The sequence below is a fragment of the Dasypus novemcinctus genome, chromosome 3 (genome assembly GCF_030445035.2).
Source record: "Dasypus novemcinctus isolate mDasNov1 chromosome 3, mDasNov1.1.hap2, whole genome shotgun sequence".
In the NCBI taxonomy this organism is placed as follows: Eukaryota; Metazoa; Chordata; class Mammalia; order Cingulata; family Dasypodidae; genus Dasypus; species Dasypus novemcinctus.
The window spans coordinates 172,586,738-172,613,636 of record NC_080675.1 but is presented as its reverse complement, the minus strand read 5'-3'; the positions used below and the strand labels follow the sequence as shown (position 1 = coordinate 172,613,636).

At 38.7% G+C, this 26,899-nt stretch overlaps 1 protein-coding gene and 1 pseudogene across 1 annotated transcript in view; both read left to right on the top strand.

The window, feature by feature from the left end:
• SEC11A (SEC11 homolog A, signal peptidase complex subunit) overlaps positions 1–26,899 on the top strand; it is a 54,878-nt gene that overhangs the window by 2,281 nt on the left and 25,698 nt on the right. The window lies entirely within an intron of this gene.
• Positions 3,978–6,173, top strand: LOC105744813 (thiamine transporter 2 pseudogene; annotated as a pseudogene).

Genomic DNA, 26,899 nt, shown 5'->3' with positions numbered 1-26,899 from the left:
ACCATGCCTTCTGGTGGTATTCAGTGTTCTGTTGTTGAAGAAATTTAGTAGTTTGCCCAAGATTAAAAGTAAGTCGCAGAACCTAGTTTGGTCTCAGGACTGATTTCAAAGCCTGCACACTTAAATATTATGGTATTCTGTCATGAAGATAAAAAGATATTTGGCAGGTTCTAGAGTGGTAGCCAAGTTGAGTGATTCCAGTTCAGGGCATTGGGAACAACTAGTAACTGACAATTAAACTGGATCTTGAACAACCTCATTAATAGCATCATCTTTATGGGTTGGTTACAATTTTGCTAATTAAAGATGAAGGGAAGACTGCTAAGGGGTGTGGAGTTTTTCTTTTTGGAGTGATGAAATTGTTCTAAAAATTTTTGTGGTAATGAATGCCCAACACTGATTATACTATAAGCCATTGATTGTACACTTTGGGTGGAATGTATGATATGTGACTATACTTGAAGTAAAACTGCTTTAAAAAAAGACGAAGGGGAAGGAAAACATTGAACACTTGGGAATCTATGTGATAGGTTCTGAGGCAAGAGAGATGTACTGATCTACAAAGAGTTTACTGGTCTAAATGAGAAACAAAGAAAAATGTCACTACAGAGTAGTGTGATAAATAACATAAGAAAATTATAGGCGGAGGGAACAGGAACTAGAATGAAGCTAGAATGAGGAGACAACCCTGCTGTTCCTTTTCCCTAATATGAAATGATTTGTGGTTTAGAGTTCGGTGCCTCCAGGGCACTTAGGGTTATTAGGAAGTTTGTGTAGCAGAATTATTCCCTTAACTCCCAGAGATTGTTGGAAGGGGGGAGGGAGGAATTAGATGACATGGGGATGGGGTGAGGGAGAGTTATGAAATAAGATTGTATCTATACACAGTATCATTGAGTTGTATGATCTCTTTACATAACCATCAAACCCTTGTTGAATATGTGGTTTCCAAATATTTTCTCCCATTGAGTAGGCTGCCTTTTTACTTTCTTGACAAAATCTTTTAAAATGTTTAATTTTGAGGAGATCTCATTTATCTAATTTTTCTATCATTGTGCTTGCTTTGGGTGTCAGGTTTAAGAAACTACCACCTACCACAATATCTTGAAGATGTATTGCTACATTTTCTTCTAGAAGTTTTGTTGTTGTGGCTTTTATGTTTAGGTCCTTGCCCCATTTTGAATTAATTTTTTTATAAGGTGTGAGATAGAGATTCTCTTTCTTTTGGATATGGCTATCTGGTTTTCACAGCACCATTAGTTGAATAGACTGTTCTGGCTCAGCTGGGTGGCCTTGACTGCCTTGTCAACAATCACTTGATCATAGATGTGAGGATCTTATTTCTAAATTCTTGATTCGGTTCCACTGATGAATCTATCTTTATTCTAATAGCCTGCTCTTTTTACCACTGTAGCTAAGTAGTATGCTTTAAAGTCAGAACTTTTTAAAAGACATTTTTGGCTGTTTGGGGGCCCCTTACCCTTTCAAATAAATTTGATGATTGGCTTTTCCGTTTCTGCAAAAAAGGCTGTTGGGACTTTTATTGGGATTGCGTTGAATGTGTAAATCAGTTTGGATAGAATTGACATCTTAATGATATTTATTGTTATAGTCCATGAACATGGAATGTCATTCCATTTATTTAAGTATTCTTTGATTTCTTTTAGCAATGTTTTGTAATTTTCTGAATATAGATCTTTTATGTCCTTGGTTAGGTTTATTCCTAAATAGTTGATTCTTTATTAATATATATTTTTTAAAGATTTATTTTCTCCTCCCACTCTGCTGTTTTTGCTGTCCATGTCCATTTGCTGTGCAATCTTCTGTATCTATTTCTTTTCTCATCTTTCTCCTCTAGGATTCACCGGGATTCGATCCTGGGGACCTCTGATTTGGAGAGAGGTTCCCTGTCAATTGTGCTGCCTCAGTTCCTGTTCTTTGCTGTACTTCACTTTGACTCTCCCCTTTGTCTCTTTTGTTGCATCATCATCTTGCTGTGTGACTCACGCAGGCACTGGTTCACCATGTGGGCACTCACATAGGCACTTGGCTTACTGTGTGGGCACTGGCTCGCTGTACAGGCATGCTTTCTCTTTTTCTTTTTCACCAGGAGGTCCCAGGGATTGAACCTGGGTCCTCCCATATGGTAGGCGGAGGCCTTATCACTTGAGCCACATCTGCTTCCCGAATAGATGCTTCTTTTTTTTTAAAGATTTATTTATTTAATTAATTCCCCCCCTCCCTTGGTTGTCTGTTCTTGGTGTCTATTTGCTGCGTCTTGTTTCTTTGTCCGCTTCTGTTGTCGTCAGCGGCACGGGAAGTGTGGGCGGCGCCATTCCTGGGCAGGCTGCACTTTCTTTTCACGCTGGGCGGCTTTCCTCACGGGCGCACTCCTTGCGCGTGGGGCTCCCCCACGCAGGGGACACCCTTGCGTGGCACGGCACTCCTTTGCGTGCATCAGCACTGCGCATGGCCAGCTCCACACGGGTCAAGGAGGCCCGGGGTTTGAACCGCGGACCTCCCATATAGTAGACGGACGCCCTAACCACTGGGCCAAAGTCCGTTTCCCCTAGATGCTTCTTTTAGTTACTATTATAAATGGAATTTTTTTTCTGATTTCCTCCTCAGATTGCTCATCACCAGATATTGAAACTACTGATTTTTGTATATTAATCTTGTACCCTGCCACTTTGTTGAACTTGTCTATTAGTTCTAGTAGCTTTTTCAGGATTTTTTAGATATAGGATCATAACGTTATCAAATAGTGAAAGGTTTTACTTCTTCCTTTCCTATATGGGTGCCTTTTATTTCTTTATCTAGCCTAATTGCTCTAGCTAGAACTTCTAGCACAATATTGAATAACAGTTGTGACAGTGGGCATCTTTGTCTTACTCCTGATTTCAGCAGGAAAGCTTTCAGTCTTTCACCATTTTGAGTACCATGCTAGGTGGAGGTATTTCATATATGCACTTTACCATATCAAGAAAGCCTCCTCTTCTGATCTTTTGGAGTTTTTTTATCAAGAAAGGGTGCTGTATTTTGTCAGATGCCTTTTCTGCATCATTTGAGAGGATCATCTGATTTTTCTTCTTCAGTTTATTAATGTGATTTATTATACTAATTGATTTTCTTGTGTTGAACCTCCCTTGCATACCTGGGATAAAATTCACTTGGTTGTGGTGTGTAATTCATTCATTCATTCATTCATTTATTTTTCCTCACCCTCTCATTGTTTTGCATTTACTGTGCCTGTTTGTTGTGTGCTAGTCTTCTTTTTGGGAGGCACCAGGAACCAAACCTGGGACCGCCCATGTGGTAGGTGGGGCCCAGTCAATTGAGCCACATCTGCTTCCCCCAGCTCACTTTGAAGTCTCTTAGCTATATAAACTCATTTGTCTTTACCTCTTCCCCCTTTTGGTCAAGGTCTTTTTCCAGTTGCATTGCTAGTTGGTGCTTGATAGTAACCCCTCAGTGCCAGGGAGGCTCATCCCTGGGAGTCATGTCTCATGCTGCAGGGAAGTTATTGCATTTATATGCTGAGTTCAGGTTAGAGAGAGGCCACATTTGAGCAAAAAGGAGGCTCTCAGGAGGTAACACTTACACCCTATAATACTGTGCTAAGTTTCAGTTTCAAGAGTAAAGGTTCAATATCAAGGGCCCGTCAGCGGACCGTCCTCCTTCACTAGCCATTGCCTCTATACTTGGGACATTCTTGCTGTTCCATCAGAGAATATGGCAGACCTCCCCAGGATGGGAATTCAGTATTCTTTCGACTATTGTTTGACTCTCCACCCAACGTGACAGTGCCCCATGAACATTTCAACACATTTATGTGCCTCATATGCATGCCCATCTGAACCTCCTAATTTTAATTTTGTAGTATCTTTATCTGGTTTTGGTATTACAGTGATGTTGGCTTCATAGAATGAGTTTGGTAGCATTCTTTCCTGTTCAATTTTTGAAAGAGTTAGAGCGAGATTGGTATTAGATCATCTTTGAAAGATTGGTAGAATTCACCTGTGAAGCCATCTGGTCCTGAATTTTTCATCTTTGGGAGTTTTTTATAAAGATTTATTTTTATTTATTCTCCTCTCCCTTGCTGCCTTTGCTCACTGTCTGCTCTCTGTGTCCATTCGCTGCACATTCTTCTGTGTCTGCTTGTCTTCTCTTATCATATTCTCTTTAGGAGGCATTGGGAACTGATCCTGGGACCTTCTGACATGAGATAGAGGCACTTAGTCACTTGATCCACTTCAGCTCCCTTGTTTGTTGTGCCTCTCATTGTCTTTCCTCTGTGTCTCTTTTTTTGTCCCGTCATCTTGTTGCATCAGCTCTCTGCACAGGCGTGGCTGGGTCGCCTCACCATCACCAGGAGGCCCTGGGAATCAAACCCAGGACCTCCTATATGGTAGGTGGGAGCCCAGTCTGCTTCCCAGAGGTTTTTTATTTTATTTTATTTTTTAAAGATTTTTTTATTGATTTCTCTCCCCTTCCCCCCTTCCAAACTTCACAGAGCCATTCCTGGATTTATCCCACTGTGATCCTCTGCTTTTTGGATTTTTCTCCATGATGAGACCCTCAGAACCATTCTTAATACCATATTTAGCTGGACCAAAGAAAAACCTGACAATCACTGAGATCACAAACGAGATCCTTCCTGTCTGGACATACTCTTACCTGCTGCTGCTCTTGCCTTTGTTCATCCTCACCGGTTATGTCTGCTACAAGCCAGTCATTGCCTTGCAGGGGATCAGCTTCATTGTGACCTGGCTGCTACTCTTGTTTGGCCAAGGAGTGAAGGCCATGCAAGCTGTTGGGTTCTTCTTTGGGGTGGTCACTGTCACCAAGGTGGCCTACTTGCCTACATATACAGCATGGTAAGCCTGGAGCATTACCAGAAAGTGAGCAGCTACTGTCGGAGCATGACACTGGTGGCCTACACAGCAGGCTTATTGCTGGCTCAGCTCCTGGCGACCCTGGCCAACATGTCGTATTTTTACCTCAACATCATATCCTTGGCTTTGGTCTCTTTGGCCTTGCTTTGCTCACTTTTTCTTCCAGTGCCCAAGAAGAGCATGTTCTTTCATGCAAAAGCCAACCAAGAAGGGCAAATGTCTCAGAGAACAGACACAGTGGTAGATAGATCTCAGGAGGCTGATGCAGTAGGCTGCAAAGAGAGGAAACTCCCTTCAGAAACACCATTTCAGAGAGTCTGCTTGATTTCCAGTTGAGCAGGTTTAGTCAGAAAAATGTGATTTAGAGAGTTTTTGTGCAGTGGTTTCAAGACATGAAGGGGTACTACTCCTCAAAGCACCTTTTTTACTGCTCTCTGTGGTGGGCTTGCCACAGCTGGTTTTAACCAGGTTTTGAACTATGTTCAAATCCTGTGGGATTACAAGGCACCATCCCAAGAGTCTTCCGTGTATAATGGGGCAGTAGAAGCAATGGCAACATTTGGTGGGGCCGCAACTACCTTTGTGGTGGGCTATGTGAAACTCAACTGGGATTTCCTGGGAGAGTTGGCTTTGGTGATCCACACATCCTAACTGGGATCATAGTGGATCCAAGAGGGCTTACCCTGCCAATCAGCCTTCAGTTCTTAGTTTATGGGAGCTACTTTGCAGTGATTGCTGGCATTTTCCTAATGAGAAGCATCAGCATTATTTACTAAGCCAAATACCTAAGGAGTTATGCTGCAAGTCAGAATCTTAAGGAGCCACCAGAGGAACTAAATGATGTGAGCACTGTAACCAGGCTCTAGGCTGATCACAGTCAACCTTGCAGCCTCTGAGCATGGGCTCTGCTGTACCCCAAGGCAATGAAGCACAGCCCAAGATTTTGTGGTGGATGACAGGATGTGTTTTGTCATAAATTCCCATGCTTCCCAAGTCTGGATTCCAGGGAACCTTTTTAAAACCACAACAAAACCAGCTTTAGAACAGGTACGTGCCCAGCTGGGTACAGCTGACAGGGTTCATCACATTTGGGACCCTAGTGAATGGCAGTGACCAAAATTCTGTTCAGATCCCTCGCAAGAACATGCAAATGACCTGGAAAGAAACCATGAGAAAATGTGAATCATCCTGGAATTGTTCCCCTTTGCAAGGAGAAATACCAGCTGTATTGGCCCTGTTGCTGGGTTCAGATACTTGCTTGATCTTACCAAAGCTGACTATACATACAAAGGGCATTCATTTTTTGGTCATAGGAACATTTTCCCTCATCATCCATTAAGTGTATTTCTGTATATAGCTTACAGTTCTCTGAGAGAATGGCAAGGTTTGATCCCATTACTGCAGACTTCTCTTCAACCCAAGCAATATAGCATTATTCACAAGCTATTATTTGATAATACCAACCTTTAACTTTTTTCGTGATTATTTTCCATGTTCTGGTCTATTGAACTTTGCTGTTGAGAAACTCTCCCTCAGGAATAGTTCCAGACAGTGCTGTGTGTCTTCAGAATGACTTTCACATCTAGGGCTCGCCAGAGGGAGATGGCCCTTCTCCTGACTGTGACCTCAATAGATGTTTTACTCTCCTGTCAGTTTGATGTCTAATTTTTAAATAAATTTTGCTGCAAGTGTCTGTCTTTTGAAATGTCAATTGATGATGCATTGAACAGTCTGCACTGGACATCAAAAATGTTGGCTTGTAATTCCAATATACTTTTCTCCAGATGCTAAAATTCAATCACTAGACTGAAAATATATTTTTAAAATTAAAAAAAAAAGTTATAAATCTGGGCCCTACTAAGTTCTTTTAAATGTTTCAATACTGTGTATAAACAGTTAACTTTCTGATTAAAATCATGATTTCAGAACAATCGATTACACATTTTAAATTGGATTTACAAGGCTGGCATACTACTATAATTCAAATTCCCTTAAATTTTACAAATGCTTTTTTTTTAAAATTTCTTTGTCTTTATTTTTTTTTAATGTTACATTAAAAAAATATGAGGTCCCCATATACCTTCACCCCACTCCTCCCATAACAACAGCCTCCTCCACAAATTCTTAAACTATCAGATATGCACAGAGTTCTTAGAAAAATATTAATGCCCTGCAAACTTTCCCGTAAGAATTTCTAATCGATTATAAATCTGGGGTTAAAAGATGTTTATTCACTAAGAAAATACATATGTTTTGCCAAGTAATTTTTATGCTACTTGCACATGGAATTTTTGGGATTGTTGTTTCTGCTTGCTGAGATTTCTTTAAGGACCGGGAGATGTCCAGGATGGGGCTAATAATCTGACTCTAATAGAAGTTTGCTTAATTCCCTCTGAGGTCACTTATATCACTTAATTTAGGTTTGCATATTTGGGGGTTTAATATCTGTGTGTCTTCCTTCCTAAATCTAAAGACCTTAGGTCTTAACAGGATCCTTCATCCTTTTCATATTCTGTATCTTAGGATCATCTAACTCTTGTAATGAACATTACAATGTGATACCTGATTGAACTTTGATATCTTTGATATATATGTCACTTAATTTTATATATATAAAATGGTCCTTAGTTAAGCACACAGACACCTAGGAGATTTTTCTTGGAGGTAGACATAGTATTAATAAGTGTGCAGCAAATAGGAAGTATATACAACATGGAGGACAAATCCATTACTGTTTTTGTTTATTGACAACTAATCTGTTCTTGTTTAGAATCTGTAAAATATTGGCAGGATGTTAATATTCATTAATGAACTGCAAAGTTTCAATGTAGAAATACTAACATCAGAAATACATCCATTACTTACACAAGAACATCACAAGATAAATTATATATTATACACTACAATTACCATCCATGAATATACTTTTTTTTTTTAAGATTTATTTTATTTATTTATCTTTCCCCTCCCTCTTGTTGTTTTCACTTCCTGTTTGTTTGTCTTGTTTCCTTGGGAGGCACCAGGAACTGAACCAGGGACCTCTGATGTGGGAGGGAGGCACCTAATAGCTTAAGCCGCCTCTGTTCCCTGCTTTGTTGTGCCTCTTATTATGTTTTTCCTCTTGTGTCTCTTGTTGCGTCATCTTGTTGTGTCAGCTTGCTACACCTGCATGTCGCGCCAGCTGACAGTTTTCTTTAGGAGGCATAGGGAACCAAACTATGTGGTAGGCACCTCCCATGTGGTAGGCAGGAGCCCAATCACTTGAGCCACATCTGCTTCCCAGTATAATCTTCTTGAGCATCATCAAATGTAACTTTGGACATCAAAATACTACACCACTAGTGAAGATTAAGGCATTTGTTTGCCACTGTTCTTGGATACTTTTAGTTTTTTTCCCTAGTATTCTCTCCATGATCATAAAGGCAAGCATGATTATTCATTACCATAGCCAGATGGCAGAAGCCTACAACAAAGATGAGCTCCACTTAAACAGAAATTGTGATTTTAACTTTTCTTCAGTAGGATTGTTTAATCTGACTTCAAGAAGGTAGGTGAGATGTGTAATCCAAATACAGAAGGTGTTCACAAGTACAGCAAGCTTTGAAAAATAGTAAATCAGTTAGGCTTTAGTCTGGGAAGCAGCTACTCTGAGTTCCCTTACATTTTTATATATGATGTTTCTGTTTTGTTTTAAACTCAATTCAAAATGTTTTGCAGGTTACCTTGTGATTCTTCTTTGATCCATGAGTTATACAGAAATGTGTTGTTTTTGGTTTTTTATTTTTGCTAGCATATAGTCTATCCTGGAGAATATTTCATGTATGCTTGAAAAGAATGTATATTCTGCTGTGTTCAGTGGAGCATTCTATAGATGTTAGCTAGTTGGTTGAAAGTATTTTCCAAGTTTTCTGTATCCTTGCTAATTTTTTCCCTCTGATTCTATCAATTATTGAGAGTGGGATGTTGAGGTTAACAACGATTTACCTTGGGATAAATCCCACTTGGTCATGATATATTGTCCTTTTTATATTTTGTTGGGTTTGATTTGCTGGAACGTTGCAAGTTATTTTTTCTGTGTTCATGAGGGCTGTTTGGCTGTAGTTTGCTTTGTAGTGTCTTTGTCTGGTTTGAACATCAATAATGCTGACCTCTGAGAATGAGCTGGGAAATATTCCCTCTTCTTTAATTTTCTGGAAGAGTTAGCATAGAGTTGATATTATTTTACCCTTAGGTGTTTGATTGAATTCACCTGTGAAAGTCATCTGGGCCTGGAGTTTTCTTTGCAGGAAGGCTTTTAATCCATAAATTCAATTTCTGTAATAGATATTTCTTCTTGAATGTGCTTTGGTAGTTAGTGTCTTTCAAGGAAATTGGTTCATTTCATCTAAATTGTCTAATATGTTGGCACAAAGGTGTTCATATTTGCTTATTATCCTTAGAAATAGTTGTAGAATCCCTAGTGATATCACCTCTTTCATTTCTTCCTTATATTGTCAATTTGTATCTTTTTTCCTCCTTATCTGTCTGGCTAGAGGTTTATCAACTTTATTGATCTTAAAGAATCAACTTTTTATTTAATTGATTTTCTTTATTGTTTTCCTATCTAGTTTCATTTGTTTCTCTTATTTTATTATTTTCTTTCTTTTGCTTATTTTGGGTTTCATTTGCTTTTCCTCTTCTAGTGTTAAAGGATGGAATCTTAAATTGGGAAATCCACAAATGTTTGGAAATTAAACAACATATTTCTACATAACCCATGGGTTTAAGAAGAATCACAAGGAAAATTACAGAATATTTTATCTTTTTTTAAAAAAAAGATTTATTTATTTATTTCTCTCTCCTCCCCCCAACCCCAGTTGTCTGTTCTCTGTATCTATTTTGTTGCGTCTTCTTTGTCCGCTTCTGTTGTTGTCAATGGCACAGGAATCTGTATTTCTTTTTGTTGTGTCATCTTGTTGTGTCAGCTCTCTGTGTGTACGGCAGCATTCCTGGGCAGGCTGCACTTTCTTTCGCGCTGGGCAGCTCTCCTTATGGGGTGCACTCCTTGCGCGTGGGGCTCCCCTACGTGGGGACACCCCTGCGTGGCACTCCTTGCGCACATCAGCACTGCACATGGACCAGCTGCAAACGGGTCGAGGAGGCCGGGGGTTTGAACCGAGGACCTCCCACGTGGTAGAACGACGCCCTAACCTCTGGGCCAAGTCTGCCACCTACAGAATATTTTGAATTGAATGTAAACTGAAAAAACAGCGTAATTTGTAACCTTGCTTTTCTAATATAGGCCTTTACAGATATAAAATTCCCTGCCATACAACTTTAGATGTATCCCTCAAATTTTGATGTTATGTTTTCTTTTTCACTCAGTTCAAAATACTTTCTAATTTCCCTTCTTTAAAAAATTACTTTCTTGACCCATTGGTTATATAGAAGTGATTTCTAAATATTTGAGGACTTTTTAGACATTTTTCTCTTATTGATTTGTACTTTCATTCCATTGTGGTCAGGGAATATACTTCATATAATTTAAATCCTTTTCTACTTATTGGGCCTGTTTTATGGTGCTGAGTATGGTTTGTCTTGGTAAAAATTGTATGTGTACTTAAAAGGACTGTCTGCTGTTGTTGGCAGAATGTTCCATAAATATTCATTAGGTTAAGTTTGTCAGTAGTGTCATTCAAATCTTCTATGTCCTTACTGATTTTCTGCATGCTTTCTCTATCAACTATTGATAGAGGGATTTTCAGATCACTGACCATAGTTGTATTTGTTTCTCCTTGCAGTTCTGTTTCTTACTATGTTTTGAAGCTCTGTTATTCATTGCGTAGTTCTTGTTATATCCTCTAGATGCAATCACTGCTTTTCTCATTATGAAACGACTCATTATCCTTGACGTAATATTCTTTGTTGTGAAATCTGCTTTGCATTATATTAATATGTCTGTTCCAGCTTTCTTTTTTAAATTACTTTTTTTCAACTTTTTGGTGATTAGTGTTAGCATGATGCATATTTTTCTATTTTTTTACTTTTATCATATTTGTATCTTTATGCCTAAAGTGCATTTTTTTGTGCACAACATATAATTAGGTGTTTTCAATCCAATAAGACATATCTATCTTCCTAGTATTTAGATCATTTATATTTTATGTGATTATTGATGTGGTTGGGTTTAAATCTACCATCTTTGTTTTTTATTTCTCTCGTCTATTTTTTGTTCCCATGTTCCTGATTTTCAGTTCTAATTTTGGATTAGTTGGGTATTTTTTGTGTTTTCATTTTATTGCCTTAGCTGGTAATAAATCTCTTCTAAAAATTTTTTAAAATGTTATGATTTCCATGTAAGTTCACAATCCATTCCCCCCACTCCAGGTGGCTCCCTTGTCTGTTTGCTCGTTGTTTTTGCTTCTTGTTTGTGTTGTTCATACATGTTGTTGCATGTATCAAAATTCCATTTCTTTATGTGGCATGTAATATTCAATTGTATGTATGTACCACATGATGCTTATCCATTTATCTGTTGATAGATCTTTTGGGTATTGTGAATAATCATGCTATTGACATCACTGTGCAATTATCTGTTCAAGTCCCTGCTTTCATTTCTTTGAAATACATACCTAGAAGTGGGATTGCTGGGTTATATGGTAAGTCTATGATTAAATTCTGAGGAGCTGCCCAACTGTTTTCCACAGCAGCTGTACCATTTTACATTCCAATCAACAGTGAATGAGTGATCCTCTTTCTCCATCTCCTCTCTAACATGTGTAATTTTTTTTTTTAATAGTAGCTATTCTAGAGGGTATGAAGTGATGTTTCGTTGTGGTTTTGATTTGCATTCGCCTGGTGGCTAATGATGTTGAGTATCTTTTCATGTATCTTTTGGCCATTTTTATATCCTCTTTGGAAAAATGCCTCTTCAAATCTTTGCCCAATTTTTGATTGGTTTGTTTTGTTGTTATTTTTTGAGTTGTAGGATTTCTTTATAAATTCCGAATATTAAATCCTTATGAGATGTGTTGTTTCCGCATATTTTCTTTCATTCTATAGGATATCTTTTTGCTTTCATGATGAAGTCCTTTGATTTTTTTTTTTTTAAAGATTTATTTATTTATTTAATTCCCCCCCCTCCCCTGGTTGTCTGTTCTTGGTGTCTGTTTGCTGCGTCTTGTTTCTTTGTCCGCTTCTGTTGTCGTCAGCGGCACGGGAAGTGTGGGCGGCGCCATTCCTGGGCAGGCTGCACTTTCTTTTCACGCTGGGCGGCTTTCCTCACGGGCGCACTCCCCTACGCGGGGGACACCCTTGCGTGGCGCGGCACTCCTTGCGCGCATCAGCACTGCGCATGGCCAGCTCCACACGGGTCAAGGAGGCCCGGGGTTTGAACCGCGGACCTCCCATATGGTAGACGGACGCCCTAACCACTGGGCCAAAGTCCGTTTCCCAAGTCCTTTGATTTTGATACACAAAAGTTTTTCTTTTGATGATGTCCTCATTTACCTGTTGATGTTTTTGTTGTTGTTTGTTTGTTTTTGTTGCTCATGCTTTTGGTATATATAGTCTGAGAAACTACTACCTAACAAAAGGTCCTGAAGATGAGATCCTGTGTTTTCTTCTAGGGATTTTGTAGTCCTGATTCTTATATTTAGGTTTCTGATCCATTTTAAATTAATGTTTGTATATGGTGTGAGATAAGGGTACCACTTCATTCATTGCAAATGGAAATCCAGTTTTCCCAGCACCATTTGTTGAAGCGACTATTCTTTCGCAATTGAATGGACTTGGCACCAATGTAAAAAATCAGTTGGCCATAGATGTGAGGGTCTTATTTTTGAATGCTTAATTTGATTCCATTGGCCTACATATCAGTCCTTCTTCCTATACCATGCTGTTGTGACCACTGTAGCTTTGTAAAAAGTTTTAATATCTGGAAATTTAAGCTTGACTTCATTCTTATTTTTCAAGCTGGTTTTGGCTGTTCGGAGCCCTCAACTTGCCATATAAATATGGTGATTGGCTTTCCCATTTCTACAAAGAAAGCTGTTGGAATTTTCATTGGGATTGCATTGAATCTGTAAATCTCTTTGGGTGCAGTTGACATTTTCACAATATTTACTTTCTCAGTCCATTAGCACAGAATGTCCTTTTATTTATTTAGTTCTTCTTTGACTTTCTTTAGCAATGTTTTGTAGTTTTCCATGTACAAGTCCTTACATTCTTGGTTAAATTTATTCCTAGATATTTGATTCTTTTAGTTACAATTTTAAATGGAATTTTTTCCTAATTTCTTAATTTCTTCTTCATATTGCTTATTACTAGTGTATAGAAATACTACTGATTTTTGCACATTGGTATTGTACTCTGACCGCTGAATTCGTTTATTAGCTCTAATAGCTTTATTGTAGGTTTTTTGGTACTTTTTTACATATAGGATCATATCATCTACATATAGTGAGAGTTTTATTTCTTCCCTTCCAATTTGAATGTCTTTATTTCTTTTTCTTGCCTAATTGATCTGGCTGGAACTTCGAGTACTGTTGACTAGCACTGTTAGAGTGGGCATCCTTGTCTTGATCATGATCTTAGAGGGAAAGATTTCAGTCTTTCACCATTGAGTATGATGTTAGTGGTAGGTTTTTCATATATGCCTTTATCATGTTAAGGAAGTTTTCTTCTCTTCCTAGTTTTCTAAGTGTTTTTATCAAGAAGAGATACTGGATTTTGTCAAATGCTTTTTCTGTGTCATTTGAGATGATTGTGTTTTTTTTCACCCTTGCATATCAGGGATAAATCCCACTTGATCTTGTTTAATTATTTTAATGGGCTGTTGGATTTTGTTGAGGATTTTTGCATGTATGTTCATAAGGAATATTGGTCTGTAATTGTCTTTTCTTGTGGTATCTTTATCTGGCTTTGGTATTAGGGTGATGTTGACCTCATTGAATGAGTCTGGGAATGTTCCTCTTCAGTTTTTTTGGAAGAGTTTCAGCATGATTGGTGTTACATAGCTAATTACCTTTTCAAGAATTATAAAAATAAGGAAGAACAGAGTATTTTATATTTGCCTACATTTACCACTTCCAGTGCTCTTCATTCCTTTTTTTGTTTACTGTTTCTAATATATATGTTTATAACTTTAATAGACTTCTTTTTATCTAATTATTCTAGATTTTTTTTGCTGATAAATCTTTTCTTTAACAAATCAGTTTTATTGGTACATATTAATAAGGCATACAATTCATCCAAAGTGTATAATCAGTAGTATTTGGTATGATCATATAGTTGTGCATTCATTACTTCAATCATTATTAAAGCATTTTCATTATTTCAATAATAATAATCAACAAAAAACAGACAAGATAATTCTTCACTTCGCAATCTCTCTATGCTTCCCCTGCCATATGTAGTCATTTTCCTTTTGCCAAAGATTTCCTTTACATTTTTGGTAGTATAGATTTGCTCATGATACATTAATTGAGCTTTTGTATATCTGAAAAGTTTTATACTTTGCTTTCATTTTTGCTTAGAGAAATTTTCACTGAGTGTAGAATTCTGTGTTAACAGCTTCTTTTCCCCCAGTGCTCCAGTGTCTTTGGCTTGCTTTATTTTTACAGACGAGTTTGTTATCTTTGTTCTTTGGTATATATGTGTTGTTTTTCTCTGGCTGCTTTTATGATTTTCTCATTATCTTTGGTTTTTAGCAGCTGAAGGATTTTATTACCCTTTGGCGTAGATTTCTTCATGTTTCTTCTGCTTGTCGTGCTTGGATTTATGGTTTATGATTTTAATTAATTTTTTTTTAAATTTGGCCATTATTTTTTCATTATCTTTCCCCTTCTTCTGAGGAATCCAATTACACATGTATTAGTTGCCCAGTGTTATTCTTTGTCTGACTGAGGTATGTTCCCCTTCCACCTTTTTTGCCACCAAATCTTTTTTTCCTTCTTCATTTGAAAAGTTGTTGGTTTAAGAAAAATCATGCATAAAATACAGGGTTCCCATATACCACCCTATTATTAACACTTTGCATTGGTGTGGTATATTTGTTATAATTGATGAAAGCACATTTTTATGATGGTACTGTTAACTATAGTCCAGGGTTTAATTTAGGATTCAATGTGTTGTGCAATTCTATGGATTTTTAAAAAGAATATAGTTGATAATAATATGCAATCTAAAATTTCCCCTTTTAATCACATTCAAATATATAATTCGGTGCTGTTAATTACATTCACAATGGTTGTTTCTTTCATTTGAGATAATCCCTTTGGCCATTTTTTTTCTGTGATGTCTAATCTGCTGCTAATCCATCCTGGGTAGTTTTCTTTTCAGACATTGTACTGTCTATCTCTAGCAATCTGATTTAGGTCTTAGATATTTCTTCTATCTTCCATGTCTCTACTTAACATGGTCAATCTTTTCTCTACTTCTATCACCTCTGCATTTTGAGATCTCCTTCTATTTTTTATTTTTCTCTTGGTCATATTTTTCTGCCTTTTTGCATATCTGGTAATTTTTTATTGTATGGTAGATATTATGGATTTCATCTTGGGTGCTGGACTTTTTGTGTTCTTATAAGCTTTATTCTAGGATGAGCTTTATTGAGCTTTATTCTACGATGTAATTAAATTACTTAGGGGAAGCGGATTTGGCTCAACTGATAGAGCATCCGCCTACCACATGGAGGTTCAGGGTTCAAACACAGGGCCTCCTGGCCCTTGTGGCGTGAGCTGGCCCACCCACAGTGCTGATGCACGCAAGGAGTGCCATGCCATGCAGGAGTGTCCCCTGCGTAGGGGAGCCCCATATGCAAGGAGTGCGCCCTATAAGGAGAGCCGCCCAGTGCAATAAAAGTGCAGCCTGCCCAGGAGTGGTGCTGCACACACAGAGAGCTGATACGGCAAGATGACACAACAAAAAGAGACAAACATTTCAGGTGCTGCTGACAAGAATCCAGGTGGACACAGAAGAACACACACAGCGAATGGACATAGAGAGGAGACAATGGGTGTGGCGGGGGGGGGATAAAAATTTTTAAAAAATAAAATTACTTGGAAACAATTTGGTCCTTTCAAGGCTTTCTCAAAGCTCTGTTAGGCAGAATACTAGGCCTAATTTTATACTACAACTGAATAGTACTTTTCTGAGTATTCTACCCAAAGTCATACGTGTTATGAGAATTTCCATGCTAGCTGATGAAAATATGAATTATTCTTATTCCCTGTGCGCTTTGGGAATGGCTTCTTCTGTTCCTTATATTTATTTATTTTTAAAGATTTATTTATTTCTCCCCACCCCCTTGTTGTTTTTTTTTCACTTGCTATGTCTATTCGTCTTCCTTGTTTCTTTAATAGGTACTGGGAGCCAAACCCAGGACCTCTAATGTGGGAGGGAGGTGCTTAATCACTTGAGCCACGTCCTCTCTCTGCTTCTTGTGTCTCTCATTCTTATTTTCCTCCCCACATCTCTGGTTGCATCATCTTGTTGAATCAGCCCACTATACCTGCCTGTCACACCAGCTTGCTGTCTTCTTTAGGAGGCACCGGGATCCGAACCATTGACGTCCTAAGTGGTAGGTGGGAACCCAGTAGCCTGAGCCACATCTGCTTCCCTATCATCTGTTCCTTTTAAATGGTTCTTTTTCCATCCATGGTTAGTTCCCTCCTCTGGATGCATAGATTGTTGCTCAGCTGAAGACCTGAGTAGAAACTCTCTACAGATCTCTGTGTAGCTCTTTCCTTTCTGGTACTTTCTTCCCTTGTGATCTCTAGCTGTGTTTGCTTTCCCACATTTTCAGTTCTTAATCCTCAAGCCAAGATGATTTATAGTCTCTGCCTGCATTTCTTTTCTTTTTTCTTTTATTTATTTACTTTATTATTTTTCCTTTTTTTCCTCCCCCTCCCCCCCCAGGTGGTTCTCTTGTTTGTCTGTTTATTGTTTGCTTGCTTTTTCCAGGAGGCAGCGGGAACCTGGGATCTCCCACATGGGAGACGAGTGCCCAATGGCCTGAGTGACATTTGCTCCCCGCAAGCTGCGGTGTCTGCTGGCTTGTGGCATCTGCTCATTGAGGTGGAGGTGGCACCTAGCTGGCTGCTGCAGGGATGGCATCTTGCTTGTTGCAGTGGGGGTGGTGTCTGCTTGTCTTCTTTTAGGAGGCACCAGTACCTGAACCCGGGACCTCCCATGTGGTAGGCAGGCGCTCAACTGGTTAAGCCATATCCACTTCCCTCTGCCTGCTCTTTGGTCTGGAAACTCTATGATGTGTAAGTTAGGATGTTCATAGTGCTCACCTTGTTTGTTTTCCCCTTTTAAGTAATCACATCAGTGCTGCCTGATGTCCAGTGTCTGAAAACTTTTTTCATGTATTTCATACAACATCCAGTGTTTTCGTTATTTCAGGCAAGAAGGTAAATTTGGTCCCTACTACTCCAACTTGATCATGAAAGCTTTTTTAAAAAAATTTTTTAGAAGGTACTGGGGTTTGAACCCAGGACCTTGTGCATGGGAAGCAGGAGCTCAACCACTGAGCTACATCTCCTCCCCAAAGAGAGTTGGTTTTTTCATTTGTTTGTTTTTAGGAGGTACTGGGAATCAAACCTTGTTATGTGGGAAGCAGTTGCTTAACCACTTAAGCTACATCTACTCCCCCCCCCCTTTTTTTTTTTTTATTTATCTATGTTGTTATATGTCAGTAATTCATTCCTTTCTATTCCTGAGCAGTATTCCATTATTTTGGATATTCTGATATATTTACCTGTTCATGTGTTGATGGACATTTGAGTCATTTCTAGGTTGGGATTGTTACTAATAAAAAGCTGCTATGAACATTTGTATATGTGTGTTTGTCTAGATGTGTTTTCATTTGTCTTGGGTAGCTACCTATGAGATATAAGATTTTTAAATGAAGCTTGTTTTACTGTTTTGTTTTGTTTTTTAAAGATTTATTTTATTTCTTTCTTTCCCCTTCCCCACCCCAGTTGTCTGTTCCCTGTGTCCTCTTGCTGCGTGTTCTTCTTTTGTCCGCTTCTGTTGTTGTCAGTGGCATGTAATCTGTGTTTTTTTATTGTTGCGTCATCTTGCTGCATCAGCTCTCCATTCCTGGGCAGGCTGCACTTTCTTTCGCGCTGGGTGGCTCTCCTTACGGGTACACTCCTTGCACATGGGGCTCCCCTACGCGGGGGACACCCCTGCGTGGCAGGGTACTCCTTGCGCGCATCAGCACTGCACATGGGCCAGCTCCACACGGGTCAAGGAGGCCCAGGGTTTGAACCGTGGACCTCCCATGTGGTAGGCAGACGCCCTATCCATTGGGCCAAGTCTGCTTCCCTGTTTGACTGTTTTTGATGTTATGCCTGTTTAGACTAGGTTAAGGGTTTTTTGGTTTGGTTTGGTTTGGTTTTCAAATAACATCCTCACTGGCACCATCAGTGATTTATTGGGTTATGTAGCAGTGTCTGTTCTGAACATGCTTCGATTTTTTCCAAACTCATCAGTTTTACTTATAACTGCTGACTGTGTGCTGCCTCTAATATTGTAGCTTCTAATTGTTCCTTCTGTGAATTAGAAAATAGGAGATTGTGGGTTAATTGGTTTCTTAGTTTGAGGTCTACAATTCTTCTCTGGCATTAAAGTAAATGGAATTTAAGACTTAGGTCAACTGCTGTTTATAATGCTAAGACATATTTTTGCTTCCTGATTAATACTATCTTTGCTTGAGATTGGTGAAGTCTGATTTTTTGAAAATATCCTATATATTGAACTTCAGGTGTCTCTTACAAGAATAGGAAACATGGTGTGTTTGATAACTGTAATAGATAAAAGCACAGTACAAAGTTTCCAGATTGTAGCCTGTTAAATTATACCATCAACTTTTATTTTGCTGCATTTTCTGGCCTAGGTTTTTCTTAATTTTTGTTATATATTATGTAGAGTATATTATAAATTATATGGCTTATTCTCATGACAGGACTTTCGAGAGAGTTCCATCCATTTCTTCCTAAAAATATTAGAAAAACAAAAAATAGCACACACAAATCCCTATAACTTACCTCTTAAGAGATATTATATAGGGCTTCTGTTGGTTATAATAAACATTCTTTCTAGTTTCACTTTGAGCATTGAGGGATACATTGTTCTGGTCATGTCTTAGGAAAAAACCAGTAGGACTTATTCAATGTGGGGGTTTTTTAATTACTTATTTCACAATGTTTTATAAATAGTTAACCCAGTGTAGCCAAATGGTATAAGAAGTTTTACTAGCTGCCTCCTTATTTCTCCTAAAACCAGAAAGAAACAATACATTTTTCAGTTAACATACATTCATAAGCATTCAGAAGTGATGGTAAAGATTGTTGGTAGGAAAAGCAAAGGAGAAAAGAAAGAAGAGTGTAATATTTCTCAAATTTTTCTTCAGATAGCTTGTAGCAAGCAGTAAGGTTTTGGCGGCATGCAGGTGAAAATGTTCGCTGGGGTGGGCCTGCCATGCTGAGGTTGTTGCTGTTTGTTGTTAGGTATATCTTGGCACTTTGTTTATGTAATAGTTCTTTAGAAATAAAAAATTTAAAAAGGAAAAAAAGTAGAAACTCTGGATAAACAAAATGAAATAAAGAGAAATCGCATCCTTCTACCCCCAGATGTAACCACTGACATAGTTATTTTCTTCCATTTTTACTACATGTGTTTTAAATGTTTTAAAGAAAAATGGAAAGAATACTACAGTGAACATCTGTAAACTACCATTTAGATTGCACAGCTAACATTTTGCCGTAACTGTTCTATGCATGTGTATGTATATACTAGGTACATAAACAACTTTTAACTGAATCGTTTGAAAATGGAGTGTGCCTCACCTGTCAATAAGGACTGCGTCCCGCATGTTCACAATACCATTAGCACACCTGAAACGTTCACACAAATTCCCTAGGACTATTTTATTTTCAAGTCATATTTGAGTTTTCCCAGTGATCTGAAAATGTCTTTTTATAGTCGGGTTTTTTTGGTAGTTTGTATCCTTTTTGTCTTTTTGAACCAGGATCCAATCAAGGGTGCATGCATTATTACATTGGGTTGCTATGTCTCATTAGTCTTTTTTTTCCTCTAATTGTGGCATAATATACATAACATTAAAATCTTTGACATTAGATACATTGACAATACTGTAACTTTGTTATCTATTTCCAGACTATTTTCATCATCCCAAACCAAAACTCTTACTCATTTAGCAATAATTCCCCATTCCTACTTCTGACCACCCCTGGTAACCACCGTACTGCTTTCTATCTGTATAAATTTTCTTATTCCAAGTATTGCATATCAGAGATATCATCCAATAGCTGTCCTTTTGTCAGGCTTATTTTGCTCGACATGATGTCTTCAGGGTTCATCCATGTTGTAGCTTTATTTTAGGCTGAATAATATTCTCTTGTATGGATATACTACATTTTATTTGTTCATCTGCTGATAGACACTTGGGTTGCTTCCACCTTTTAGCTAATGTAAATAATGCTGCTATGAATATGAGTACACAAATATCTGTCCAAATCCCTGCTTTAAATTCTTTTACCTAAGAATGGAATTGCCGCATTGTATGATATTACTATGTGTAATTTTTTGACAAATTGCCTAAGTGTTTTTCGTAATGGCTGCACCGTTTTACATTCCCACCAACAATGTATGAGGATTCCTATTTTCCTGCATCCTTGTCAATACTTGTTATTTTGTTTTTTAATTTTATTTTTAATAATAGCCATCCTAAGATGTGTAAAAGTAGTATATCTCATTGTAGATTGGTTGTTTTTAAAGATTTATTTAATTTATTTATTTCTCTCTCCCCCTCGTTGTTTACACTCGCTGTCTGCTCTCTGTGTCCATTCATTGTGTGCTTATCCTCCTTTTAGGAGGCACCAGGAACCAAACCTGGGGCCTCCCATTTGGGAGGGAGACACCCAATGGCTTGAGTCACCTCTGCTGCCGCTTGTGCCTCTCATTGTGTCTCTTTGTTGTGTCATCTTGTTGGATCATCTTGTTGTGTCAGCTTGCCATACCAGCCTGTTGGTCAGCTTGCTGTCTTACTCATCTTCTTTAAAGAGGCACTGGGAACTGAACCTGGAATCTCCCATGTGGTAGGCAGGCGCCCAACTGCTTGAGCCACATCCAGTTTCCTCAATGTAGTTTTAATTTGCTCTTTTTTTTTTCCTTCTCTTTGTTGGTTTGTTTTTCATTAGGAGGCACCAGGAACCAAACTAGGGACCTCCAGTGTGGGAGGTGGACGCTCAGCTGCTGGAGCCACATCCACCCCTAATTTGCTTTTCTTTAATGATTAATAATGTTGAACATCTTTTCATGTACTTACTGGCATTTAAATATCTTCTTTGGAGAAATGGCTATTCAAATCTTTGACCCACTTTTTTAAAGCACTTTAATTGAGGTTTTTTTTTTTTCCTCTCCCCTTCCTCCCCCCCCATCCCAGTTGTCTGTTCTTTGTGTCTATTTGCTGCATGTTCTTCTTTGTCCGCTTCTGTTGTTGTCAGCAGCACGGGAATCTGTGTTTCTTTTTGTTGCGTCATCTTGTTGTGTCAGCTCTCCATGTGTGCGGCACCACTCCTGGGCAGGCTGCGCTTTCTTTCGTGCTGGGCGGCTCTCCTTACGGGATGCACTCCTTGTGCGTAGGGCTCCCCTACGCAGAGGACACCCCTGCGTGGCACGGCACTCCTTGCGCGCATCAGCACTGCGCATGGGCCAGCTCCACACGGGTCAAGGAGGCCCGGGGTTTGAACCACGGACCTCCCATGTGGTAGACGGACGCCCTAACTACTGGGCCAAGTCCGCTTCCCTAATTGAGATATATTTGCACACAAACAGTCCCTCCAAAGTGCACAGTCAGTGGTTCTCAGTATAATCACAGAAGTTGTACATTCATCACTACAATCATTTTTAGAACATTTTCATTACTCCAAAAAGAAAAACCCCTACTCCTTAGCATTCACCTCTTAATCCATCTCGTTCCCCAGCCCTACATAACTACTAATCTTTTTTTTTTTTTAAGATTTTATTTATTTATTTCTCCCCTCTCCCCCCTCCCCCAGTTGACTGCTCTTTGTGTCCATTCACTGTGTGTTCTTCTGTGACTGCTTCCATCCTTATCAGCAGCACCAGGAATCTGTGTTTCTTTTTGTTGTGTCAGCTCTCTGTGTGTGCAGCGCAGTTCTTGGGCAGGCTGTACTTCCTTTTTGCGCTGGGCGGCTCTCCTTACGGGGCACACGCCTTGCGCGTGGGGCTCCCCTACGCGGGGGACACCCTTGCGTGGCACGGCACTCCTTGCGCTCATCAGCACTGCGCATGGGCCAGCTCCACACGGGTCAAGGAGGCCCGGGATTTGAAATGCAGACCTCCCAGGTGGTAGGCGGATGCCCTATCCATTGGGCCAAGTCTGCTTCCCATAACCACTAATCTAATTCTGTCTCTATAACTTTATATTTACATTTCATACAAATGAAATTATACCATATGTTATACTTTGTATCTGGTTTCTTTCAAATAGTATAATGTTTTTTAAAAAATTATTGTTAATTTTTTTTTTAATTAGAGAAGTAGTTTTACATAAAAGTCATGTGAAAAATACATTTCCATATACTCCCCCATTGTTAACACTTCTGTGGCCCATTTTTAAGTTGTGTTCTTTGTCTTTTTTTTTTTTTAATTGATTTTGTAATAATATTACATTAAAAATATATATGTAAGGTCCATTGAACCCCACCCCCCCACCCCACCTCTCCCCCCCCAGCAACACTCGTTCCCATCGTCATGACACATTCATTGGATTTGGTAAGTACATCTTTGGGCATGTTCTTTGTCTTTTTGCTGCTGAGTTAAAAGAATAGTAAACATTTATCAGGTAGATGGTTTCCAAATGTTGTCTCCTATTCTGTAGATTGTCTTCACTTTCTTCTTTGGTGCACAAAACATTTTAATTTTGATTAAGTCCATTTTATCTATTTTCTTTCGTTGCTTGTGCTTTTGGTATAAAATATAAAAATTCTTTGTCTACTACAAGGTCCTGAATGTATTTCTTCTGTTTTCTTATATGAGTTTTATAGTATTAGCTTTTATATTTAGGTTACAGGTCCATTTTGAATTAATTTTTATATATGGTGAGAAGTAGTGGTCCATATTCATTCTTTGTGTGTAGATTTCCCATTGTCCAGCACCATTCCTTCCCTATTGAATAGGTTTGGCACCTTTGTTGAAAGCCAACTGGCCGTAGATACATGTATTTCTGGGCTTTCAATTCTATTCCATTGGTCTGTATGACTATAGTTATTTAAGTACAACACTGTTTTAATTGCTAGATCTTCATAGTAAGGTGTCGTTTGTTAGTTTTGAGGAAACGGGCCTGGGGTTTGAACCCTGGACCTCTTATGTGGGAAGCCAGTGCTCAGCCACTGAGCCACGTTGGCTCCCCTGAGTTGGTTTTTTTGTTTGTTTGCTTGTTGTTGTTGTTGTTGTTTTTTAGGAGGAACCAGGTATTGAACCTGGGACCTTCCTCCTAAGAAGCAGGTGCTTAACCACTTGAGCCACATCTCTGTTTCATAGGAAGTTTTGAAATCAGGAAATGTGATTTCTCCAACTTAGTACTTCTTTTTCAAGATTATTTAGGTTATTCAGGGCCCCTTGCCATTCCCTATAAAATTGTTTTCTGCAAAAATAGATGTTGGAATCTTGACAGGAGTTGCATTGAACTTGTAGGTTGCCTTACGCAATATTGACATCTTAACAGTATTGTCTTCCAGTCCTGAACACAGGATGTCTTTCCATTTATATAGGTCTTTAACTTCTTTCAGCAATGTTTTGTAGTTTTCAGTGTGCGAGGCTTTCACCTCCTTGGTTAAATTTATCCCTAGATGCTATTGTAAATGGAATGATTTTCTTGATACTTTTTCAGATTGTTCCTTACTGGTATATAAAATCCAACTGACTTCTGTAAGTTTATTTGGTTCTCCCAACTCTGCTGAACTTGTTTATTAGTTCTAGTAGCTTTCTGTGGATTCTTTGGAATTTTCTATATATGGAGTCATGTCATCTGTAAATAAGGATAATTTACTTCTTCCTGTCTAATTTGGATTCCTTTTATTTCTTTCTCTTGCCTGATTGCTCTGGCTCGAATTTCCAGTACTTTGTTGAATAACAGTGGGTATCCTTGTCTTGTTCATGATCTTAAGGGGACAGCTTTCAGTCTTTCAGCCTTGAATATGATATTTGTTGGGGGTTTTTCATAAATGTCCTTTATCATGTCAAGAAAGTTCCCTTTTATTCTTGTTTTTCTGGGTGTTTTTTTTTTCATGAAAGGATGCTGGGTTTTGTAAAAATGTGTTTTCTGTGCCAGTAGAATTGATCATGTGCTTTTTTTCCTTCAGACTGTTAATGTGGTATATTACAGTAATTGCTTTTCTTTTGTTGAACCAACCTGCATTTCTTGAATAAATCCCACTTGGTCATGGTATATAATCTTTTTAATTGCAGTATTTTGCTGAGGGTTTTTGCATTTGTATTCAAAAGGAATATATAGTTTTTTATTTTATTGTGTTCTCTTTATCTGACTTAGGTATCAGGTTAAAGGTGGCTTCATAGTAGAATGAAGTAGGAAGTAATCCCTCCTCCTCTACTTTTTTAGAAGAGATAGAGAAGGATTGATGTTAAATCTTCAAATTTTTGGTAGAATTCACTGGAGCCATCTGGTCTTGGACTTTTCTTTGTTGACAGACTTTTTAAATTACTGATTCAATCTCTTGTTATAGGTCTGTTGAGATTTTTTTTTTTTTAAGATCTCTGTTCTCTGTGTCTATTCGCTGCGTCTTGTTTCTCTGTCTACTTCTGTTGTCTGTCAGCAGCAGGGGAAGTGTGGGCGGCGCCATTCCTGGGCAGGCTACACTTTCTTTGGCGCTGGGCGGCTCTCCTTACAGGACACACTCCTTGCGCATGGGACTCCCCTACGCGGGGGACACCGCCGTGTGGCGCAGCACTCCTTGCGCGCAGCAGCACTGCGCATGGGCCAGCTCCACACAGGGTCAAGGAGGCCCGGGGTTTGAACCGCTGGACCTCCCATGTGGTAGATGGATGCCCTAACCACTGGGCCAAGTCCGTTTCCCCTGTTGAGATTTTCTATTTCTTCTTGCATCATATTAGGTAATTTGTATGTTTTTAGGAATTTGTCGATTTCATCCACATTCCTAATTTGTCTGCCTGTAGTTAGTTGTTCACCTCTTGTGGTCCTTTTTATTTCTGTAAGATTGGTAGTAATATCCCCACTTTCATTCCTGATTTTAGTTGTGTTCTCTCTCTCTTTTTCTTTGACAATATGGCTAAAGATTTGTTGATTTTATTGATACTTTTAAGAACCAAATTTGGATTTGTTGATTCCCTCTGTTGTTTTTCCAGTCCCTGTTTCATTTGTCTCTGCTCCAATCTTTACGTTTTCCTTCCTTCTACTGATTTGGGTTTAGTTTGTTCTTGTTTTAGTTTCTTTGGGTGTGAGTTAGGTCATTGATTTGTGATCTTCCTTTTTAAGAGTAAATTTCCAGAGCTATAAATTTCCTTCTGAGCACTGCCTTCATATCATTCTGTAAGTTTTGGAATGTTGTGTTTTCATTTTTATTTCATTTCATTATTGCTTTCAAGATATTTGTTAATATTCCATGTGATTTCTTCTTTTTTTTTTTTTTTAAAGATTTATGTATTTATTTAATTTCCCCCCCTTCCCTGGTTGTCTGTTCTTGGTGTCTATTTGCTGCGTCTTGTTTCTTTGTCCGCTTCTGTTGTCATCAGCGGCACGGGAAGTGTGGGCGGCGCCATTCCTGGGCAGGCTGCTCTTTCTTTTCACGCTGGGCGGCTTTCCTCACGGGCGCACTCCTTGCGCGTGGGGCTCCCCCACGCAGGGGACACCCTTGTGTGGCACGGCACTCCTTGCGCGCATCAGCACTGCGCATGGCCAGCTCCACACGGGTCAAGGAGGCCCGGGGTTTGAACCGCGGACCTCCCATATGGTAGACGGACGCCCTAACCACTGGGCCAAAGTCCGTTTCCCTGATTTCTTCTTTGACCCATTGGTTGATTGATGGTGTGTGGTTTACTTTCCATACCTACATATATTTTTCAATTTTCCTTCTGTTCATGATCTGTAGCTTCATTCAAATGTGGCTCAAGAAGATATTTGGTATGATATCGCTATTTTAAAATGTACTAAGATTTGATTGGTGGCCTAAATGTCATCTATGCTGGAAAATGTTTACTTTAGAAGAATTTGTATTCTGCTGTTGTTGGGTGGAGTGTTCTATATATGTCCATTAGGTCTGATTGGTTAGTAATATTGTTCAAGTCTTCTATTTTTTTTACTGATCTTCTGTTCAGTTGTTCATCAGTTACTGAAAGTGGTGTATTTAAGTCTCCAAATATTATTGTAGAGCTGTCCATTTCTCCATAACTTCAGTTTTGTCAGTTTTTGCTTCATATATTTTGGGCCTCTATTGTGAGACACATATGTTTATAATCATTATATCTTTGCTATACTGAATCTTTATCAATGTATAATCTTCCTTTACCTCTAATAATCCTTTTTTACCTACAAGTTTATGTATTTGACAATAACATATTCAGTTAGGCTCTCTTGGGATTACTATTGAGTATCTTTTTCCACCCTTTTACTTTCCACATCTTAGTGTTTTTGTACCTGACATGAGTCTTCTACACAAAGTATGTAGGTGGAGTGTGCTTTTTCAACCTAGTCTTCAACCTCTGCCTTTTAATGGTGGACTTTAATCCATTGACTTTTTTTTTAATCCATTGACATTTAAGGTAATAACTGAGAAGGAGGGATTTACTTTTGTCATTTAGCTGTGTTTTTTTTAAACATATGATAATGTAGGATTAATTTTTTTTTAGATTATTTATTTATTACCCCCCCCCTTGCGGCTAGTTTTGCTGTCTGTTCTGTGTCCATTTGCTGCGCATTTTTCTGTGTTTGC